Source organism: Coregonus clupeaformis, unplaced genomic scaffold (genome assembly GCF_020615455.1).
Source record: "Coregonus clupeaformis isolate EN_2021a unplaced genomic scaffold, ASM2061545v1 scaf2797, whole genome shotgun sequence".
In the NCBI taxonomy this organism is placed as follows: domain Eukaryota; kingdom Metazoa; phylum Chordata; class Actinopteri; order Salmoniformes; family Salmonidae; genus Coregonus; species Coregonus clupeaformis.
The window spans coordinates 24,812-41,317 of NW_025536251.1; the positions used below are offsets into that span (position 1 = coordinate 24,812).

At 49.6% G+C, this 16,506-nt stretch overlaps 1 long non-coding RNA gene across 1 annotated transcript; it reads left to right on the forward strand.

The window, feature by feature from the left end:
- The first annotated feature begins 11,518 nt into the window (after nt 1-11,518).
- Nucleotides 11,519-12,606, forward strand: LOC123489146. Its single transcript, XR_006660462.1, has 3 exons — nt 11,519-11,611; nt 12,206-12,242; nt 12,432-12,606. It is a non-coding gene; the product is annotated as an uncharacterized LOC123489146 (long non-coding RNA).
- Nucleotides 12,607-16,506: the final 3,900 nt, after the last annotated feature.

Sequence of the window (16,506 nt, forward strand, 5' to 3'; positions counted from 1 at the left end):
TATTCTTTCTTGTGATATTTATGTCATCATTTTGTGCCTTCTTTAGTTCCTGAGGGGAGGTTAGGAGAGTAGGGGCAGCTGTATGAGCGAAAACAATGATGCACACTAAGTACTACAACGTTTGTGAAAAGCACTGATACTATTCCGAGGCATACGAGGGGGGAAAACATGCCTCCCTTGGAGAGGAGAAACACTGTAAACCAATGGTAGGACAGCAGCATTTAGATTTTCTTCTGTTGAAAAAAAATATATATATATTATTTGTCTTGGTCTTATAATCAATGTATTTTGACAGGTTTTGCTTGCTTAACTTCTTCAAAAAAATGAAACCACTCAATCCTTTTATGTGATTGCTTGTTCAAACCCCCGTTTTTGTCTCTTTTTGAAAATAATTTTAACTGGAAATATGTACAATACATATGCTATGTTCGTCAAATCAGGATCAGGAGGTTCACAGGTTTTTTCGTGTCCTTTTTTTTCTTTAAAAGGATGAAACTAGCATGTACATATGAAATAGTGACTGAATTCGAAACTCCCATGAATTCTTTCAGTATCTGAAGATTGCTGTACATTTTATGAGTAATAAAATAAAGAAATGAGTTATGTTATTTAATAATGAACTATGGGTTATCTGTTTTATGTGACAACCGCAGTATCAATTTCTAGGTGACAGTGGTGCTAATCCCAAAAGAAAGGCTACATACAAAAAGGAACAAGAAGTCTATTGGCAAAGTGATGAATATTGCATGTACCTTGGCCTAACGGTGTGGGTTATGTATTTTATTTTTCATGGCGTCCTCAACATTACAGTTTTAAGGGCAACAATAGCCTAAATTTGTTTACAACTCGCAGGATTTCCATACGTGAGCTTTCAACAACACAGAGTGTTGCATCAGCACGAGATCGAAAGTGCGTCAAATCTGTACAGCATTGTTACGTCATCACTGATAAATGTTGAAACTGATCAAAAACCGCTGGAGCGGTGCTGGAGGATTGCGTTTGTTTTCGCTTTGGATGCGCGTTCATTTTGGCAAGGAAATGTGCTGATTTTGCAAGGAGATGGAGAATAAAGAGTTCAAGGTAGACATGTTATTTATTTTTAAATCTTCAATTATATTAATTACTGTGTAATATTTATTTATTTAATTTATTTATTTAATAATATAATAATTACAATTATATTAATTACTGTGTAATATTGTTTAACAAATGAAATAATGTGCTATTCATGCTGTAATATCAAACTAGAAAGTATATGGCCGGGGAGTCATGAGAGTTGGCTAAAGGTACAGTAGGGTCAAATGGGGGTCAAAGGTTATGACAGCACCTTCATAAATTCGTCCAAAATGGCACCCTATTCCCTATGTAGGCTAGTGTACTACTTTTGACCAGGAGCCATAGAAGGGTTGGCTGACGTCACGAAAATGATGCTCGCGCATCGATGGCCGGAAGTCGTGTATCTTGTTATGATTCTGTACCTCAGCTAACAACAAGCTGCCATGTGGGGAATCGTAGCTCTATGGCATGTTTCAGCTCGTTGTATGGTGTTATTGATACCATGTCTTGTTTTGAGGTGTTTTGACTGATATCATGTCTATGCAATGACTAAAATTCGCTACCTAGCTAACCAACAACAACTGTAACAATGTATTTGAGACGAGTTCATTGTTCAAATGTATTTATGTTTGCATTAAACATTTAGAGACTAAATATAGTTTACATGTTGTCTAAGTCAAACCCTGTCTATTTTGCCCCATAGTTGCATGCCAGTTTTGTTGCTAAACAACCAACCCCTCTATAGAGTGTTACAGTGGAGGTGTGATAATACCCATAAAACCTAGCGGTCAAACAGGGAAATGGTTCCAATCGTTTTTCCACCATTAATTTTTCCCATAGGCGATTTTAGAAACACATAAAATATTTTTTTTATTTTTTTTATTTTTTTATTTCACCTTTATTTAACCAGGTAAGCCAGTTGAGAACAGGTTCTCATTTACAACTGCGACCTGGCCAAGATAAAGCAAAGTAGTGCAATAAAAACAACACAGAGTTACATATGGGGTAAAAAAACATAAAGTCAGAAATACAACAGAAAATATATATACAGTGTGTGCAAATGTAGCAAGTTATGGAGGTAAGGCAATAAATAGGCTATAGTGCAGAATAATTACAATAGTATTAACACTGGAATGCTAGATGTGCAAGAGATTATGTGCAAATAGAGCTACTGAGGTGCAAAAGAGCAAAATAAATAACAATATAGGGATGAGGTAGTTGGGTGGGCTAATTTCAGATGGGCTGTGTACAGGTGCAGTGATCGGTAAGGTGCTCTGACAACTGATGCTTAAAGTTATTGAGGGAGATAAGAGTCTCCAGCTTCAGAGATTTTTGCAATTCGTTCCAGTCATTGGCAGCAGAGAACTGGAAGGAATGGCGGCCAAAGGAGGTGTTGGCTTTGGGAATGACCAGTGAGATATACCTGCTGGAGCGCAGACTACGGGTGGGTGCTGCTATGGTGACCAATGAGCTAAGATAAGGCGGGGATTTGCCTAGCAGTGATTTATAGATGGCCTGGAGCCAGTGGGTTTGACGACGAACATGTAGTGAGGACCAGCCAACAAGAGCGTACAGGTCACAGTGGTGGGTAGTGTATGGGGCTTTGGAGACAAAACGGATGGCACTGTGATAGACTACATCCAATTTGCTGAGTAGAGTGTTGGAGGCTATTTTGTAAATGACATCGCCGAAGTCAAGGATCGGTAGGATAGTCAGTTTTACGAGGGCATGTTTGGCAGCATGAGTGAAGGAGGCTTTGTTGCGAAATAGGAAGCCGATTCTAGATTTAACTTTGGATTGGAGATTCTTTATGTGAGTCTGGAAGGAGAGTTTACAGTCTAACCAGACACCTAGATATTTGTAGTTGTCCACATACTCTAGGTCAGACCCGTCGAGAGTGGTGATTCTAGTCGGGTGGGCGGGTGCTAGCAGCGTTCGATTGAAAAGCATGCATTTAGTTTTACTAGTGTTTAAGAGCAGTTGAAGGCTACTGAAGGATTGTTGTATGGCATTGAAGCTCGTTTGGAGGTTTGTTAACACAGTGTCCAATGAAAGGGCCAGATGTATACAAAATGGTGTCGTCTGCGTAGAGGTGGATCTGAGAGTCACCAGCAGCAAGAGCGACATCATTGATATACACGGAGAAAAGTGTCGGCCCAAGAATTGAACCCTGTGGCACCCCCATAGAGACTGCCATAGGTCCAGACAACAGGCCCTCCGATTTGACACACTGAACTCTATCTGAGAAGTAGTTGGTGAACCAGGCGAGGCAGTCATTTGAGAAACCAAGGCTATTTAGTCTGCCTGTCACGAGTTGCTAAGCCAGAACCCAGAAGCAGACCAGGACAAGGTAAGTTGAAACGAAGGTGAGTGTTTATTACAAATTCAAGAGTGATGCTGAATAATCCAGGGAACAGAGCGGGCGGCGTTGATTAGTTGTTGGGGGTGCAGTGGTTGATCCCATCCTGGGTCGGCAGCCGCCGACCACCAGGCAGAGGTTGGATGAAGGTTCCGGACGGGTGATGTTCATGGCTAACGATCCGGCAGGGAATGGATGTTAGGCCAGAGCCTAAGAAGGGTGATGATCAGGACCAGGTGTGCAGATTGCTGATGGGATGCAGGTGCGGAAATCAAGAGAGCTCCCCGGAGCGTTCCCGAACCCTCGGGAAACTGGAGATCACGAACAGAAAAACTAGTCACCAGACAGGACCCGACTCAGACTGCCGGGATCGTTACAGTACCCCCTCCGGCGAACGCCACCGGGCGGACTCCCCGGAGCGCCAGGATGGAGGCGGTAGAAGTCACTGATGAGGTCAGCATCTAGGACCTGTCGCCGCGGAATCCAACTCCTCTCTTCAGGACCATACCCCTCCCAGTCCACGAGATACTGGAAACCCCGGCCCCGCCGTCTGGAATCCATGATGCGACGCACCGTGTAGGCAGGACCACCTCCGATCATCCGAGGAGGAGGAGGAGGAGGCGGAGGAGGCAACAGAGGACTGAGGAAAACAGGCTTGAGGCAGGAGACATGAAAGGTGGGATGGACTCTGAGCGTCCTCGGGAGTTTGAGTCGAACTGCCACCGGATTGATCACCTTCTCCACCACAAACGGACCAATGAACTTCGGTAACAACTTCCTAGACTCAGTCCGTAACGGAAGATCCCGTGTGGCCAACCAGACCCTATCTCCGATGGAATAGGTGGGAGCGGGGATCCGGCGACGATTTGCCTGGAGCTGATACCGGTCCGAAACTCTAAGGAGTGCCTTTCTGGCCCGATGCCAGGTCCGGTGGCAACAACGAATATGGGCCTGAACAGAAGGCACTGAGAGCTCCTTCTCCTGAGAAGGGAACAGGGGAGGTTGGTAGCCATACAGGCACTGGAAGGGAGACATCCCAGTGGCAGATGTAGGGAGAGTATTGTGGGCATACTCAACCCAAGGCAACTGAGAGACCCAGGAGGTGGGGTTGGAAGAGACCAGGCAGCGTAGCGTGGATTCCATCTTCTGGTTGGCTCTCTCCGCCTGACCATTGGATTGGGGGTGAAAACCAGATGTGAGACTGACTGTAGCTCCAATGGCCAAACAGAAGGACTTCCAGACAGCAGAGGTAAACTGAGGGCCACGGTCGGAAACGATATCACTGGGCAAACCGTGGACCCTGAAAACCTCCCTAACCAGGATCTCGGACGTCTCCGAGGCAGAGGGAAGCTTGGCAATTGGCACAAAGTGGGCGAACTTGCTGAATCTGTCCACGATAGTCAGAACGACCGTGTTCCCCTCAGAAGCGGGCAACCCAGTGACGAAGTCCAGGGCCAGATGCGACCATGGTCGCGGGGAATAGGAAGGGGGTGAAGTAGTCCAGAGCTGGGCCGATTGGTACTCTTATTCTGCGCACACACTGGACAGGCAGCAACAAAACCCCGAGTATCCTCGGCCATGGCAGGCCACCAAAAACGTCTGCGAAGAAACGCCATTGTCCGAGCCACGCCAGGGTGACAAGCCATCTTGCTGGCGTGGGACCATTTGAGGACAGCAGGACGAACCGACTCAGGCACAAACAACCGACCGGGTGGACCGTTACGGGACCGGGCTGAGTCCGAAGGGCCGCCAGCACCTCCTCCTCAATCTTCCACATAACTGCTCCCACGACGCAGTTCCGGGGGAGAATTGTCTCGGTCTTGGACCCACTCTCCTCCGTCTTGGAGAACATCCGGGACAAGGCGTCCGCCTTGCCGTTCTTAGATCCAGGTCGGAACGTCAGGGAAAACTTGAATCGTCCGAAAAACAACGCCCACCTGGCCTGGACGGGGAGTTGAGACGTTTAGCGATTGCACGTAAGCAAGATTCTTGTGGTCAGTCCAGACAATAAACGGTTGCTCCGCCCCCTCCAACCAGTGGCGCCACTCCTCCAAGGCAAGTTTCACCGCGAGAAGCTCCCGGTTACCCACATCGTAATTCCTCTCCGCAGGCGAAAGGCGACGGAGTAGTAGGCGCAGAGATGGAGTTTACTGTCCGTGGAGCATCGCTGCGACAGGATGGCGCCAACTCCCACATCAGACGCGTCCACTTCAACGACGAACTGACGGGCCGTGTCCGGTTGAGAGAGAATCGGTGCGTTGGTGAATCGCCTCTTCAAATCCAGAAACGCTCGATCCGCCTCCGGATTCCACTTGAAGGTCCTGATACTGGAAGTCAAGGCAGTTAACGGAGCGGCCACACGGCTGTAATCCCGGATGAATCTGCGGTAGAAATTCGCAAACCCCAAAAATCTCTGGAGCTGCAATCTCGTACCGGGCTGGGCCCATTCCAGAACCGCTCTAACCTTCTCCTGGTCCATCCTAATCTCTCCCCTGGAGATGATGTACCCGAGAAAGGATGTCGTGTGGGCGTGAAACTCGCACTTCTCGGCCTTCACGAACAGGCGATTCTCCAACAATCGCTGCAGAACCTGCCGGACATGCTGGACGTGGTCGGAAGGTTCCTTCGAGAAGATCAGAATGTCATCCAGGTAAACAAACACAAAGAGACCGATCATATCTCTCAGGACGTCGTTCACCATACTCTGGAATACCGCTGGAGCATTGGTCAGTCCAAACGGCATCACCTGATACTCGAAGTGACCCATCGGTGTATTGAAACCCGTCAACCACTCGTCCCCCTCTCTGATCCGGACCATGTGATACGCATTGCGTAGGTCTAGCTTAGTGAACACCGTAGCACCCTGTAAGGAGTCGAAGGCAGAACTCATCAAGGGCAGGGGATACTTGTTCTTGACCGTGATGTCATTCAACCCCCGATAATCAATACACGGTCGAAGAGAGCCATCCTTCTTACCCACAAAGAAGAATCCTGCCCCCAGGGGGTGATGACGAGGACGAACGAGACCAGCAGCTAGGGACTCCTTGATGTGGGTCTCCAAAGCCTCACGTTCAGGTCGGGAGATACTGTATAACCTTCCCTTGGGGTAGACAGCTCCAGGGAACAGGTTGATGGCACAATCATATGGTCGGTGGGGAGGGAGTGACAGAGCCTTCTGCTTACTGAACACTTCCCCCAAATCGTGATATGTCTCGGGAACCAGGGACAAATCTGGGGGTTTAGCCTCAATCACCTGACTGGGAACCGAATGGGGGCAGGCAGTCTTGAGACAGTTAGCATGACAATCAAGGCTCCAACTTCGTTACCTTGCCCGTCACCCAATCGAACGTGGGATTGTGTTCCTTCAGCCAGGGGTATCCAAGGACCAGAGGAACATGGGAAGACGGCAGAATGAAGAATGAAATCATCTCAGAATGATTCCCCGACAACCGCATCTTAACCGGTTCAGTCCTCATCGTGATACGTGCCAGACTACTGCCGTTCAGAGTGGTAGCTTCAATGGCTTCCGGCAATTGCTCCTTGGAAAGCCCCAGCTGTTCCACCAACTCGGCATCTAGAAAGCTTCCATCGGCACCTGAATCGATAAAAGCGTTAATCGCTAAGCTCTGATTCCTGTTCATAAGGGTAGCCGGGAAACGGGGTCTGACAGAGGTATTGAGAGGTCGAAACTGGCTCGCTAAAAGTCCTCCCAACTTTAGCGAGCCGCGCAGTTTGGCGACCCGACTGGAACCTGAGAAGCTGATCGGTTGGACGGAACCCATTGCTTCTCCCTCCTTCGCTCTCGGACTCGATTATCCACCCGAATAGACAAGGCTACCAAGCTGTCCAGGTCACTAGGCTCCGGATAGGAGATCAACTCATCCTTGAGCTGCTCCGACAGACCCTGGTAAAAGGCCGCTTGCAGAGCCTCCTCATTCCACCCACTCTCCACAGCCAACGTCTTGAACTCGATCACGAAGTCGGCCACGCTGCAGTTCCTTGGCGAAGCGAAAACAGGCGCCTAGCTGCGTCCCTCCCTCGGACGGAATGGTCGAAGAGCTTCCTCATCTCGGCCGTGAACCCCTGGTATGAAGCCATGCAGGGATCCTGTCGTTCCCAAACGGCTGAAGCCCACTCCAGCGCTCGACCACGCAGCAACTCAATCACAAAGGCTATCCTAGCCTTGTCTGTGGCATAAGAGTAGGGCTGTAGATCGAACACTAATCCACACTGCATAAGGAAGGAACGGCATCTTCCCAGCTCCCCCTCATATTTATCCGGCGTCGGAACCTTGGGCTCACGGAAGGACACAGCTTCAGAAGCGGCAGGCGAGATGGGTGAAACCGGTAGTGGATCCTCCACCGGACACTTGCGTTGGTTCTGGACCTCCGTCAGACCGGTAGAAAGGTTCCGAACTGACAACGCGATCTCCTGTAGTACCGTGCTATGATGGCCCAACATCTTCTCCTGCTGGGTAATGGCATGGCGAACAGAGTCCAGGTCCGCTGGGTTCATTACTGGCCGGATCGTTCTGTCACGAGTTGCTAAGCCAGAACCCAGAAGCAGACCAGGACAAGGTAAGTTGAAACGAAGGTGAGTGTTTATTACAAATTCAAGAGTGATGCTGAATAATCCAGGGAACAGAGCGGGCGGCGTTGATTAGTTGTTGGGGGTGCAGTGGTTGATCCCATCCTGGGTCGGCAGCCGCCGACCACCAGGCAGAGGTTGGATGAAGGTTCCGGACGGGTGATGTTCATGGCTAACGATCCGGCAGGGAATGGATGTTAGGCCAGAGCCTAAGAAGGGTGATGATCAGGACCAGGTGTGCAGATTGCTGATGGGATGCAGGTGCGGAAATCAAGAGAGCTCCCCGGAGCGTTCCCGAACCCTCGGGAAACTGGAGATCACGAACAGAAAAACTAGTCACCAGACAGGACCCGACTCAGACTGCCGGGATCGTTACACTGCCAATAAGAATGCGGTGGTTGACAGAGTCGAAAGCCTTGGCCAGGTCGATGAAGACGGCTGCACAGTACTGTCTATTATCAATCGCGGTTATAATATCGTTTAGGACCTTGAGCGTGGCTGAAGTGCACCCGTGACCAGCTCGGAAACCGGATTGCATAGCGGAGAAGGTACGGTGGTATTCGAAATGGTCGATGATCTGTTTGTTAACTTGGCTTTCGAATACTTTCGAAAGGCAGGGCAGGATGGATATAGGTCTGTAGCAGTTTGGATCTAGAGTGTCACCCCCTTTGAAGAGGGGGATGACCGCGGCAGCTTTCAATCTCTGGGGATCTCAGACGTTATGAAAGAGAGGTTGAACAGACTAGTAATAGGGGTTGCGACAATTTCGGCGGCTAGTTTTAGAAAGAAAGGGTCCAGATTGTCTAGCCCAGCTGATTTGTAGGGGTCCAGATTTTGCAGCGCTTTCAAAACATCAGCTGTCTGAATTTGTGTGAAGGAGAAGCGGGGGGGCAAGGGCAAGTTGCAGCAGAGGGTGCAGAGTTGGTGGCCGGGTTAGTGGTAGCCAGATGGAAAGCATGGCCAGCTGTAGCAAAATGCTTGTTGAAATTCTCGATTATTGTAGATTTATCGGTGGTGATAGTGTTTCCTAGCCTCAGTGCAGTGGGCAGCTGGGAGGAAGTGCTCTTATTCTCCATGGACTTTACAGTGTCCCAAAACTTTTTGGAGTTAGTGCTACAGGATGCAAATTTCTGTTTGAAAAAGTTAGCCTTTGCTTTCCTGACTGCTTGTGTATATTGGTTCCTAACTTCCCTGAAAAGTTGCATATCGCGGGGGCTATTTGATGCTAATGCTGTACGCCACAGGATGTTTTTGTGCTGGTCAAGGGCAGTCAAGTCTGAGGAGAACCAGGGGCTATATCGGTTCTTAGTTCTGTATTTTTGAATGGGGCATGTTTATTTAAGATTGAGAGGAAATTACTTTTAAGGAACAACCAGGCATCCTCTACTGACGGAATGAGATCTATATCCATCCAGGATACCTGGGCCAGGTCAATTAGGAAGGCCTCCTCGCTAAAGTGTTTTAGGGAGCGTTTGACAGTGATGAGGGGTGGTCGTTTGACCGCGGACCCGTTACGGACGCAGGCAATAAGGCAGTGATCGCTGAGATCCTGGTTGAAGACAGCTGAGGTGTATTTAGAGGGTATGTTAGTCAGGATGATATCTATGAGGGTACCCATGTTTACGGATTTAGGGTTGTACCTGGTAGTTTCGTTGATAATTTGCGTGAGGTTGAGGGCATCTAGCTTGGATTGTAGGATGGCTGGGGTATTAAGCATATCCCAATTTAGGTCACCAAGCAGTACAAACTCTGAGGATAAATGGGGGGCAATCAATTCACATATGGTGTCCAGGGCACAGCTGGGGGGCTGAGGGGGTCTGTAGCAAGCGGCAACAGTGAGAGACTTATTTCTGGAAAGGTGGATTTTTAGAAGTAGAAGCTCAAACTGTTTGGGCACAGACCTGGATAGTATGATAGAGCTCTGCAGGCTATCTCTACAGTAGATTGCAACTCCACCCCCTTTGGCAGTTCTATCTAGACGGAAAATGTTATAGTTGGGGATGGAAATTTCAGAATTTCTGGTGGCCTTCCTGAGCCAGGATTCAGACACTGCTAGAACATCAGGGTTGGCAGAGTGTGCTAACGCAGTGAATAACTCAAACTTAGGAAGTAGACTTCTGATATTTATGTGCAAGAAACCAAGACTTTTGCGATTACAGAAGTCATCAAATGATAGCGCCTGGGGAGTAGGAGTGATACTGAGGGCTGCAGGGCCTGGGTTAGCCTCTACATCACCAGAGGAACAGAGGAGGACTAGAATAAGGATACGGCTAAAGGCTTTAAGAACTGGTCTTCTAGTGCGTTGGGTACATAGAATAAAGGGGGCAGATTTCCGGGTGTTATAGAAAAGATTCAGGGCATTATGTACAGACAAGGATATGGAAGGATATGAGTAAAGTGGAGGTAAACCTAAGCGTTGGGTAACAATGAAAGAGATAGCATCGCTGGAGTCATCAATTGAGTCGGTCTCCGCGTGTATAGGGGGAGGTGCAAAGGAGCTATCTAAGGCAGGTTTAGCTAGGCTGGGGGTCTACAGTGATATAGTACAATTAGAAATAACCGAAACAACAATAAACTAACCATGTTTGGGCTGAGGCTAAACATAAACAGGATGTAGTACCGTAAAAAGGAACAGTCCAGCAGATATCAGCTGTATAGCTGAGTTATCATAAGGTCCGGTGGTGAAGCACTAGTAAGAGGCCACGGCTAGCGTGTGCTAGCGGGCCAGGGCTAGCAGATGGATGGAATCTTCGTGGTTAACGTCGTAACCACATCAGACGATTTCGTCGGCAGACCAGTCGTGTAGGATCGGCGGGGCTCCGTGTCAACACTAGGTGGTCCCGTCCGGTTGACAGAGAGGTAGATAGCCGGGAGATGGGCCTAGCTCAGGATGATTAGCCAGACCACAGCGTCCGTTTTGTTGTAGCCAGCTGGTAGCGATGAATCCGGAGTTAAAGGTCCAGTGATTCAGTGATTCCGGCGGAAAAACTGATATGTTCTGGGTCGATAACGCGCTGTGTTTTTTCCCGCGGAAAAAAATCCAATGTTCTGGGTGAAACACCGCTAGCTGTGGCTAATAGCAAGTAGCTAGTTAGCTGGCTAGCTAGTTTCAACTGGAGATTCTAGATTCTAGATAAAGGTAAGTCGATAATAGAATCCGTTCCACATTGAGTGAGGCGGGTTGCAGGAAAGTATATTTTGTAGAAGGATGAAAAGTCTGATAGGGAAATATGTACGAAAAATACAAAAAACAGGGTATTTACAGGCTATTTACAGACACACGACAGAAACAGGACTGCACTACTTCGCCATCTTGGAAAAAAGTGGCGTGACGTTTTTGTAACCATGTAAATCTCTGTCGGACAAGTTGATGTATTTGATGTATTTTTCTATTACATGTATGACATTTCATTGAGATATTTTGTGTTTTAATGACGCAAAATTGAATTACAGCCTAACTCTGCTTTCTGTTGTCGCCAGCAGGCTGCAGTGGTGACCTTCACTAACCGTGACCCACAAGGATGAAACTTCCCAGACCAGCCTCACCCTCAGCAGGGGAAAGAGAAGCTACCCAGACCTACACACCTTTGTGCAGGGCATGAAGGACGAGTAAGTTGCTCTTTGGCTTCCCCATGCATCCCCTAGATATGTTCCCTATCTCAATTGCATACTCCTCGTGTCCTCTCTTCTCAAAACCCATTGGATGAGAAAGCCAGAGGTCCCGCCCTTCTGACCTTCTCATCCAATGGGTTTTGAGAAGGAGGCGAGGAGATTGAGAGTCTCCCATAGTCTCGGGCCAATACAAAGGACTCAACGGACCAAATAACCAATCAGGGATGTCTGGGTGTGGCCTAGTTCCATAGAGGTCCATCCATAACGTAGTCTAAGATAATAGAGGTAATGTCCATCCATAACGTAATCTAAGATAATAGAGGTAATGTCCATCCATAACGTAATCTAAAATAATAGAGGTAATGTCCATCCATAACGTAATCTAAAATAATAGAGGTAATGTCCATCCATAACGTAATCTAAAATAATAGAGGTAATGTCCATCCATAACGTAATCTAAAATCATAGAGGTAATGTCCATCCATAACGTAATCTAAAATAATAGAGGTAATGTCCATCCATAACGTAGTCTAAGATAATAGAGGTAATGTCATGTAGTTCATTGTGTACTTGCATTTATTTACTTTTCAGCCATTGGAATCTGCTGAGTGAGAATATGCGTGCCGGGGTGAGTTATAGTCACCTCTAAAGTAGTTAATGTTGGTAAAATGGACCAAACATTAATTTGTGGAAATCCTGCAGGACCTTTAATCCTGAACCACTGCTTTAATTGACTAGCTTGAGTAAATGGTTCTACGTTTTATATCAGTGCAGCCCCTTTAACAAACTAACTCTGTATGGTCTTTTAACATTGCAGATGAGCAGACATGAGTTTAGTGCCAAGTGCATGGATATTGTAGCATGGGTGATGGAGTCTACATCCACTGTGGTTGTTCCCGCCCTTGACCTCACCATGCAGATAGAGCTCTCTGATTCGCCAAGCTCTTCTGGATCAGGAAGTAATGAGGCAGGAGAGGTGACCTCTCTTGGCCGCAGCGTAAGATTCAGCTGTAGTGGAGGACCCAGCAGGTGCACCAGCGCCAGAACCGCCTGCAGCACACGCACTCTCACGCCTTTCCCCTCCTCTCACAGGTACCTAGCCCTATCCATGCCTCTAACAGGTACCTAGCCCTATCCATGCCTCTCACAGGTACCTAGCCCTATCCGCTCTGTCACGGTTTACTAAGCCAGAACCCAGAAGCAGACCAGGACAAGGTAAATTGAAACAAAGGTGAGTGTTTATTTAATAGATCCACGAGTGAGGCTGAATAATCCAGGGAACAGAGCGGGTGGCGTGGATGGGTTGTTGAGGGTGCAGTGGTAGGTCCAGTAATGGCTCGGCAGCCGCCGACCATCAGGCAGAGGTTGGGTGAAGGTTCCGGGTGAGTGACTGCAGATAGAACAAAACGGAGGTAAGTATACAGCAAGTCAAAAAGATGCAAAACAACAAAACTAACGCTAGAAGTTCCAAGGCTGATACACGGACAAACATACTGTTCATGGCTAACGATCCGGCAGGGAATGGATGTTAGGACAGAGCCTAAGAAGGGTGATGATCAGGACCAGGTGTGCAGATTGCTGATGGGATGCAGGTGCGGAAATCAAGAGAGCTCCCGCCTAGCAACGTTGCCCGGCAACCAGGCAGGGAGCGTTCCAGAACCCTCGGGAAACTGGAGATCCCGAGCAGAAAAACTAATACCCAGACAGAAACCGACTCAGACTGCAGGGATCGTTACAGTACCCCCCCTCCGACGAACGCCACCGGGCGGACTCCCGGAGCGCCAGGATGGAGGCGGTAGAAGTCACGAATGAGGTCAGCATCTAGGATCTGTCGCCGCGGAATCCAACTCCTCTCTTCAGGACCATACCCCTCCCAGTCCACGAGATACTGGAAACCCCGGCCCCGCCGTCTGGAATCCATGATGCGTCGCACCGTGTAGGCAGGACCACCTCCGATCATCCGAGGAGGAGGAGGAGGAGGCGGAGGAGGCAACAGAGGACTGAGGAGAACAGGCTTGAGGCAGGAGACATGAAAGGTGGGATGGACTCTGAGCGTCCTCGGTAGTTTGAGTCGAACTGCCACCGGATTGATCACCTTCTCCACCACAAACGGACCAATGAACTCGGTAACAACTTCCTAGACTCAGTCCGTAAAGGAAGATCCCGTGTGGCCAACCAGACCCTATCTCCGATGGTATAGGTGGGAGCGGGGATCCGGCGACGATTCGCCTGGAGCTGATACCGGTCCGAAACTCTAAGGAGTGCCTTTCTGGCCCGATGCCAGGTCCGGTGGCAACGACGAATATGGGCCTGAACAGAGGGCACTGAGAGCTCCTTCTCCTGAGAAGGGAACAAGGGAGGTTGGTAGCCATACAGGCACTGGAAGGGAGACATCCCAGTGGCAGATGTAGGGAGAGTATTGTGGGCATACTCAACCCAAGGCAACTGAGAGACCCAGGAGGTGGGGTTGGAGGAGACAAGGCAGCGTAGCGTGGATTCCATCTTCTGGTTGGCTCTCTCCGCCTGACCATTAGATTGGGGGTGAAAACCAGATGTGAGGCTGACTGTAGCTCCAATGGCCAAACAGAAGGACTTCCAGACAGCAGAGGTAAACTGAGGGCCACGGTCGGAAACGATATCACTGGGCAAACCGTGGACCCTGAAAACCTCCCCTAACCAGGATCTCGGACGTCTCCGAGGCAGAGGGAAGCTTGGCAATAGGCACAAAGTGGGCGAACCTGCTGAATCTGTCCACGATAGTCAGAACGACCGTGTTTCCCTCAGAAGCGGGCAACCCAGTGACAAAGTCCAGGGCCAGATGCGACCATGGTCGCGGGGAATAGGAAGGGGGGTGAAGTAGTCCAGAGCTGGGCCGATTGGTACTCTTATTCTGCGCACACACTGGACAGGCAGCAACATAACCCCGAGTATCCTCGGCCATGGCAGGCCACCAAAAACGTCTGCGAAGAAACGCCATCGTCCGAGCCACGCCAGGGTGACAAGCCATCTTGCTGGCGTGGGACCATTTGAGGACAGCAGGACGAACCGACTCCGGCACAAACAACCGACCGGGTGGACCGTTACCGGGACCGGGCTGCGTCCGAAGGGCCGCCATCACCTCCTCCTCAATCTTCCACCTAACTGCTCCCACGAGCGCAGTTCCGGGGGAGAATTGTCTCGGTCTTGGACCCACTCTCCTCCGTCTTGGAGAACATCCGGGACAAGGCGTCCGCCTTGCCGTTCTTAGATCCAGGTCGGAACGTCAGGGAAAAATTGAATCGTCCGAAAAACAACGCCCACCTGGCCTGACGGGAGTTGAGACGTCTAGCCGATTGCACGTAAGCAAGATTCTTGTGGTCAGTCCAGACAATAAACGGTTGCTCCGCCCCTCCAACCAGTGGCGCCACTCCTCCAAGGCAAGTTTCACCGCGAGAAGCTCCCGGTTACCCACATCGTAATTCCTCTCCGCAGGCGAAAGGCGACGAGAGTAGTAGGCGCAGGGATGGAGTTTACTGTCCGTGGAGCATCGCTGCGACAGGATGGCGCCAACTCCCACATCAGACGCGTCCACTTCAACACGAACTGACGGGCCGTGTCCGGTTGAGAGAGAATCGGTGCGTTGGTGAATCGCCTCTTCAAATCCAGAAACGCTTCGATCCGCCTCCGGATTCCACTTGAAGATCCTGATACTGGAAGTCAAGGCAGTTAACGGAGCGGCCACACGGCTGTAATCCCGGATGAATCTGCGGTAGAAATTCGCAAACCCCAAAAATCTCTGGAGCTGCAATCTCGTACCGGGCTGGGCCCATTCCAGAACCGCTCTAACCCTCTCCTGGTCCATCCTAATCTCTCCCCTGGAGATGATGTACCCGAGAAAGGATGTCGTGTGGGCGTGAAACTCGCACTTCTCGGCCTTCACGAACAGGCGATTCTCCAACAATCGCTGCAGAACCTGCCGGACATGCTGGACGTGGTCGGAAAGTTCCTTCGAGAAGATCAGAATGTCATCCAGGTAAACAAACACAAAGAGACCGATCATATCTCTCAGGACGTCGTTCACCATACTCTGGAATACCGCTGGAGCATTGGTCAGTCCAAACGGCATCACCTGATACTCGAAGTGACCCATCGGTGTATTGAAACCCGTCAACCACTCGTCCCCTCTCTGATCCGGACCATGTGATACGCATTGCGTAGGTCTAGCTTGGTGAACACCGTAGCACCCTGTAAGGAGTCGAAGGCAGAACTCATCAAGGGCAGGGGATACTTGTTCTTGACCGTGATGTCATTCAACCCCCGATAATCAATACACGGTCGAAGAGAGCCATCCTTCTTACCCACAAAGAAGAATCCTGCCCCCAGGGGTGATGACGAGGGACGAACGAGACCAGCAGCTAGGGACTCCTTGATGTAGGTCTCCAAAGCCTCACGTTCAGGTCGGGAGATACTGTATAACCTTCCCTTGGGGTAGACAGCTCCAGGGAACAGGTTGATGGCACAATCATATGGTCGGTGGGGGAGGGAGTGACAGAGCCTTCTGCTTACTGAACACTTCCCCCAAATCGTGATATGTCTCGGGAACCAGGGACAAATCTGGGGGTTTAGCCTCAATCACCTGACTGGGAACCGAATGGGGACAGGCAGTCTTGAGACAGTTAGCATGACAATCAAGGCTCCAACTCGTTACCCTTGCCCGTCACCCAATCGAACGTGGGATTGTGTTCCTTCAGCCAGGGGTATCCAAGGACCAGAGGAACATGGGAAGACGGCAGAATGAAGAATGAAATCATCTCCGAATGATTCCCCGACAACAGCATCTTAACCGGTTCAGTCCTCATCGTGATACGTGCCAGACTACTGCCGTTCAGAGTGGTCGCTTCAATGGCTTCCGG